General features: G+C 36.8%; 1 long non-coding RNA gene across 1 annotated transcript in view; it reads left to right on the top strand.

Annotated features, from left to right (window-relative positions):
- Window positions 1–5,755: 5,755 nt before the first annotated feature.
- LOC107561471 (uncharacterized) overlaps window positions 5,756–7,411 on the top strand; it is a 43,739-nt gene continuing 42,083 nt past the window's right edge. The window contains exon 1 of the long non-coding RNA XR_001605856.1: window positions 5,756–6,115. This is a non-coding gene — a long non-coding RNA (uncharacterized lncRNA). The remainder of the gene's footprint in view (window positions 6,116–7,411) is intronic.

Genomic DNA, 7,411 nt, shown 5'->3' with positions numbered 1-7,411 from the left:
TGCCAAAAGCACCAAAAGTTGGTTAAATGACCATGGTGTTGGTGTGCTTGACTGGCCAGCAAACTCACCAGACCTGAAGCCCATAGAGAATCTATGGGGTATTGTCAAGAGGAAAATGAGAAACAAGAGACCAAAAAATGCAGATGAGCTGAAGGCCATTGTCAAAGAAACCTGGGCTTCCATACCACCTCAGCAGTGCCACAAACTGATCACCTCCATGCCACACCGAATTGAGGCAGTAATTAAAGCAAAGGAGCCCCTACCAAGTATTGAGTACATGTACAGTAAATGAACATACTTTCCAGAAGGCCAACAATTCACTAAAATGTTTTTTTATTGGTCTTATGAAGTATTCTAATTTGTTGAGATAGTGAATTGGTAGGTTTTTGTTAAATGCCAAAATCATCACAATTAAAAGAACCAAAGACTTAAACTACTTCAGTCGGTGTGCATTGAATTAATTTAATACACGAGTTTCACAATTTGAGTTGAATTACTGAAATAAATGAACTTTTCCACGACATTCTAATTTATTGAGATGCACCTGTATGTCTAGTTTCAATGATTAAATCTTCTCTTAACTGAAATACTGCTTTCTAAACTTTGTAAGGCTGCCATTGAGACTGTACATATGACTGATTTAATTGGTTTATTTTCTTCTATCCATCTTAAGGCTGTAATTATCCCAGACATCTCAACTGTAAAAACAGAAAGATGGTTATTTAATCTATAACCCAATTTTTTTGTTAAATTCTGGAATATAAATTCCTATGCCACAATGACCATTTTTGTTTTTTGACCCATCTGTAAATATTTTAATATATCCGTAATATAATGAAGACAAATATATTTGGCCATATTTAGCAAAGCTTTGATCATTTTGGTATTCTCTTTTCTCTTTTAGTAATTCTGTATTGGTGTCTGAAATAGGGAGCATCCAGGGAGGAACTTCACTTAAAGCTACTGCAGGGCTAAACACAAATTCTTTAATTCCAAATGGTTCTGCTGTATTACTATTTATATTCCAACCAAAACCTTTGGATTTTTTATGATATTCCCAACAATCAGATGCAGCTGGATTGCTATTACTGCTTATTAGTCTAACCCAATATGTTAGCGACAGTTTAATGAATCTTAGATTTAGTGGGACTTCTTCTGTTTCTACTAATAAAGCACCCGTGGTGTTGTTCTCATGGCTCCTATTGCAATTCTTAATGCACTATATTGGATTCTGTTGAGTTTTCCTAATCTAGTTTTGCATATTGTGTTATATACAATACTTCCATAGTCAATATTTGCTCTTATCAAAGCTTTAACAATATTCATTAAAGTTTATCTGCTCCCCAACTGTGTCCAGTAATCATCCTCATCAAGTTCAGGGCTTTTTTTACATTTTCTTTCGACATGATTAATATGGTATTTCCATGTATGTTTTTCATCAAACCAAACTCCTAAATATTTCAACTTTATAACTCTTTCAAGTGGCTGACTATAAAGACATAATTTGTAGTTTTCATTGATTTTCCTATAGTAAAAAACATTACATTAGATTTCTGTACAGAAAATTTAAACCAATATTCTAGGATTTGAATTTCCTTTTGCATGTTCATCACTATACATGGAATATTCTGACCTCTTTTCCATATAACAGCATCATCTGCATATAATATTCCTTCATTTCCTTTTCCTACCCTGTTGAAAAAAACAGCATATGCTGGTTAGGTATGTTTTGACGCTGGGATGCTGGTTTAAGTTGGTCCTTTGCTGGTCCTTTGCTGGTTTATGCTGGTCCTTTGCTGGTTTATGCTGGTCCTTTGCTGGTTTATGCTGGTCCTTTGCTGGTTTATGCTGGTCCTTTGCTGGTTTATGCTGGTCCTTTGCTGGTTTATGCTGGTTATGTGCTGGCAAAGGACCAGCATAAACCAGCAAAAGGACCAGCATAAACCAGCAAAGGACCAGCATAACTTTTCAAATATGTCATTAATCATCAGATTAAACAGGACTGGGCTAAACACACTTCCTTGTGGAATTCCATTTTCTACTGTGAATTCTTCCGAGTTTTCTTCACCTACTCTAACACTAAAAACACGTTGAGAAAGAAAATCGAATATATAGTTATACATTTTCCCACCAATCCCCAATTGGTAATCCTTCCCTCCACATGGTATCATATGCTTTTTCTATATCCAAAAACACAGCTACCATTATCTCTTTCATAACTAGAGTTTTCTCAATCTCATTGCTTAATTTAACCAATGCATCAGTAGTAGATTTCCGTTTCCTAAAACCAGTTTGGTATTCTCAAAGTAATCTTTTATTTTCTAAGAAATAATTGAATCGAGAAACTATTAATTTTTCCATTAGCTTTCCTAGATGCGATGTTAAAGCTATAGGCCTATAATTTCCTGGATTGCTCGAGTCTTTTCCTGGTTTAACAAATGGTAGAACCTACCATAAATTACCATAGCTCACTTGTTGTATCTCAGGCTTATGAAGGGGATGTAGACTCGTAACAGTGAGTGGAAGTAGGAGGGTGCTGATCCTGTGGCTGTTCTATACGCAAGCATCAATGCTATGTACTTGATGCGAGCCACAACTGGTAGCCAGTGCATGGAGATAAGGTAAGGTGTGACGTGGGCCCTTTTGGGCTCGTTGAAGACCAGTTGTGATGCTGCATTCTGAATCATTTGTAGGTTTGATTGCACATGATGGAAGTCCAGCCAGAAGAGCATTGCAGTAGTCCATCCTATAAATGACAAGGGCCTGGACAAGAAGTTGTGCAGCATGCTACGTTATGGGCCTGATCTTTCTGATGTTGTGCAATATAAACCTGAATGAGTTTTTGCAATGTGGTCTTTGAAGGTCAGCTGGTCATCAAAGATCACGCCAAGATTTCTGACTGCACTTGATAATTTCTGACTGCACAGATCATTGTTGATGAACCTAGCTGGATGGTGAACTCATGCTGTCGAGTTAGAGTGGCAGGAAAGACGAGAAGTTCAATCTTTGCCAGGTTGAGCTGCAGGTGATATTCTTTCATCCATGCCGAGATGTTTACCATGCAGCCTGAGATCCTTGCAGCTACCGTTGGATCATCAGGTTGAAATGAAGATAGAGCTGTCATCAGCACAGCAAAGGTAGGAGAAACCATGTGCTTGTATGATGGGTCCCAGTGATGTAGTGTATATGAAGAAGAGGAGGGGTCCAAGAACTGATCCCTGAGGAACCCCTGTGACCAGCTGATGTGCTCTACACCTCCCTGATAGATAAGATTCAAACCAGCAAAGTGGAGTTCCTGTAATGCCCAGTGATGAGAGGGTGGACAAAAGAATCTGATGATTCACAGTATCAAAGGTGGCAGATAGATTCAGCAGAATGAGAACTGATGTTTCAAAATTAGCTTTTGCAATCCATAACGCAGTATCAGTTGAATGGCCACTTCTTAAACCTGCTTGGTTAATGTCCAGTTGGTTATTCTGTGAAAGAAATAATGATACCTGGTTGAAAACAATTTGTTCAAGTGTGAAATATGAATGGTAGGAGAAAGATGTAGTTTTTTTTAAGCAGTCGGTGTGAGCCTGCTTGAATGCGGTGGGGAAAATGCCTGTGAGAAGAGATGTCTTATTGATATGTGTGAGTGCTGGTAAAAGTGTAGGTAAAATGTTTGGTTTGCTTTCTTCTTCCTATCAATGTTTTCATTTTGTTTTACATATTAGTTTATTAATTTATTGTTGTCATTTTATCATATTTATAATTGTATTATTTTACTTTCATTTATTTTATTAATCCATTTGTTTACTTTGCTTATGTTTGCCATTGTGTGCTTGCTTGTCCTCCTGTCTAATAACGACCAATTCAATCGTTCAGGCATGTGTGACGTACAAACGTGTTAGATTCGAATATTGGAGGGCGCTGTAATGACAATAAAAACAACCAAAATGTCAATTCCAAATTCAGGACTTCTGTAATGACAAAAAAGTGTGATTTGACAGTTCGAATGTCTTTATGTCTTTATTTTTTTATTTTTTATAATTTTAAAATCACATTTATAATTGTAGGCTATTTATTTTACTTTCATGCATTTTAATCATGCATAGTCTGCTTTGCCTTTGTGTGTGTTTGCTCTTGTTTTGTTACATGTGAAATCTAATTTCTGTTTCTTAAATAAAAAGTTACAGTCAGTAACCATGTGCGGACCCAATAGAAATGAGTAGATGATACCCTAAAATTAAACTTTAGGTGGCAAAAGGTCAGTGACTTCTCTTATACAACTCCAAATTTAGCTCACACCACAATTCATTTCTTATGGCAAGCAGAAATTAGCCCCCAATTGCAGTCATTTTATTATGGGACGAGCTGTTTCCACACAAAAGCTACCCCGCTCCCGTCCTATGGGACCTCATAGACTATGTTTATATTTGTTTATATATTTATATTTATATTTATCTATCTATCTATCTATCTATCTATCTATCTATCTATCTATCTATCTATCTATCTATCTATCTATCTATCTATCTATCTATCTCTCTCTCTCTCTCTCTCTCTCTCTCTCTCTCTCTCTCTCTCTCTCTCTCTATATATATATATATGTTTATATTTAAACAGAGGCCTGTTTGGATCCACACTGTAAAAAATAGTTTTTACAATTTTACAAAATAATTTTGGCAGCTATGGTTGCCAGAATAATTTTGTAAAAAATACAAAAAAACTGTAAACACATTTACGGACAAAACGGTCAATTTTACAGTATAAAACTGTAATTTACAAACATGTACTTTTGAATGTAAACCAGTAAATTCAACAATGCACACTGCTATTAAAATCTGTTTTGTACCTTTAACATACTGACAACCACCATAATAATGCAGGTGGTATCTATCTATCTATCTATCTATCTATCTATCTCTCTCTCTCTCTCACTCTCTCTCTCTCTCTCTCTCTATATATATATATATATGTTTATATTTAAACAGAGGCCTGTTTGGATCCACACTGTAAAAAAGAATTCTGTAGTTTTTACAAAATAATTTTGGCAGCTATGGTTGCCAGAATAATTTTGTAAAAAATACAAAAAAACTGTAAACACATTTACGGACAAAACGGTCAGTGGAGTGCCATGCAGGGAATTCTGGGAATATCAGTTTACAGTTTTTGACTGTACATTATACATTGATTTGTTATTTTTACTTCTAAAAACTGTAAAATGAGCAGCATTTTACTGTAAACTTACTTGAAATGTCTGGTTAGATATTTTACAGTTTTCCCCTGTATATAGTACGGGGACTTACTGTTAACATATTAACTTTTTTTTTCCCGTAGCGTTTTTACAAAATGTTACAGTTAAAATTACACTTCTTTTTTACAGCGCAGGGGTGTTTACAAACTAACCTTGCGGGCTCCGCCTGTGGGAGGGGCTACACGCCCTCTGTCGGTTCCAATGAGGAACACTGAAACCTCTCACAGTTAAGACATTTTCAGGTAATCGGACATGTGAAAATTGAATTTCAAGTCATTTTCTAATGCAATGACAAACAGTTTTAATATGTAGACCTATAACAGGGTATTGTAGGCTATAGTTAAAATAAATTGATAGCGATTTTAAACGTTATGCAGCCTTTAGGTCCGTTTTTGCTTCGATTGCACCATTGTACAACCATTGTACTGTCAACAACACGTCTGAAAAACAAATATTGCATAACTAAAGACAGAAAAGGGAAACGGCTGTGATACGCATGCGCAGTGACGCGTGTGTGTGTGTACATTCTTGAGCGGAAAATGATGGCGATTATCCAGACGCTTGAAGAGCCTGTGCTCGGTATGGATGGAGGTGGCCGTGAAAACTAACAACACTCGCGGGGAAAAGTTTGATTTGGACGATCGCGACCTGTCTCGACCCCCGGACGTTTTCAGACGCAGAAAAAAACGAGTGGTTGAGGGTTGAGACTGTAAACTGGTGTAATATTCACGTGTGAAAGAGCCACGTAGCTTAGAGTTTCAGATCACGATCATACACACACTGGCCTAGAGCTTTTAAAGCCTCCACACAAATACATCAACCTGAAGAAGAGGAGTGAACGAGAAAATAAGATATAAAAAGCGGAACGAGCTGTTGGTGAGTCGATACACGTTTGCAAATGATTTGGATTTACTAAATATGAATTTGCTCTGCATACGTAAGAGAAAGTGCTTTCTTTGCTCTCTGCATGTAGATGTGATTGGTTAGCTGCACTTTTTGTGTGTGCCACTTTTAGTGTGCACTGATCAGTATATAATCAGTATATGGTTTAAAAGTTTAGAGTAGGGCCTGAAGTGCACATGTCAACGTCACCTGATCACAGAGCTGCAGATTAAATCCTGCTGCAGTCACTATAACGTTACTCACTCTGGCTGTATCTCAAAATCTACTGAGCTTTCTAGCTAGGCTGCATTTTGGGGCATCATAGGCGCGTGTAGTAGCTTTGGTCTATAAAGTCGCGTTCTAAATTCCGGCGTTTAGATGCATCTATTATATGTGATCATGTTCAGTTCAAAAGCTTGACATACACATGCCTCTGATGCCCTAAACATTCAATTGTTAATAAACGTTCACTTAGCACCTATGATGTCCAAAATGTTCAATTCCAAAAGTTCTAAGGCTTCTGTAATAAAAAAACAAAACAAAGAAGTGCGATTTGAAAGTTCGAATTTTTCTTTGATGTTTTCTTTGATCTCTATCTAATGTACACAGGTGCACACACACTCCAAGTCAAATCAGCTTACATAATACACGAATTCATATGTGATATTTATATTACATTTTATATTTATATTCAAATTATAGATTCATATGTGATATTTACATTTAATCATTTAGCAGACACTTTTATCCAAAGCGACTTACAAATGAGGACAATAGAAGCATGAACTATAAGAAACTAATACTTTTAAAACACATACACTTTAAAAAAAATGTTAGTAAAGCAAGCATTTTTTTTTTAAATGATAGAAGCTTTATTAAAGGGGTCCTATTATGCTCTTTCACAGAGTCTTGATTTTGTTTTGGGGGTGTACTAGACCTCATACTAGGTTATTCGAAAAACACATTATTCTTCACATATTTTACATTATTACAACACCTCTCTCCCCAGTCTGGCATGAACGGCTCGAATAGTTCCTGTATCAAATGAAGGCCCGCCTTCTGAAATATGAAATGTGTTGTGATTGGTTAGCTGGGCCAGTGTGTGCTGTGATTGGCAGCACTCGGCACCTGGTCGGGAAATGCCACGCCCCTTACCCAGGCACGGCGCCAGAATTTTTTCTCTACCGGTGCTAAGGGGGGGCTAGACCAATATGTGGGGGTGCTAAGAAAATAAATTATATTGATGACGTCAGAGTTACTTCATAAAGAAATGGGGCCAAACCGGGGATA

This window comes from Sinocyclocheilus grahami, unplaced genomic scaffold (assembly GCF_001515645.1).
Source record: "Sinocyclocheilus grahami isolate Dianchi unplaced genomic scaffold, SAMN03320097.WGS_v1.1 scaffold774.1, whole genome shotgun sequence".
Classification (NCBI taxonomy): Eukaryota; Metazoa; Chordata; class Actinopteri; order Cypriniformes; family Cyprinidae; genus Sinocyclocheilus; species Sinocyclocheilus grahami.
Note: the sequence above shows the minus strand (reverse complement) of the source record. Positions and strands in the feature narration are given on the sequence as shown.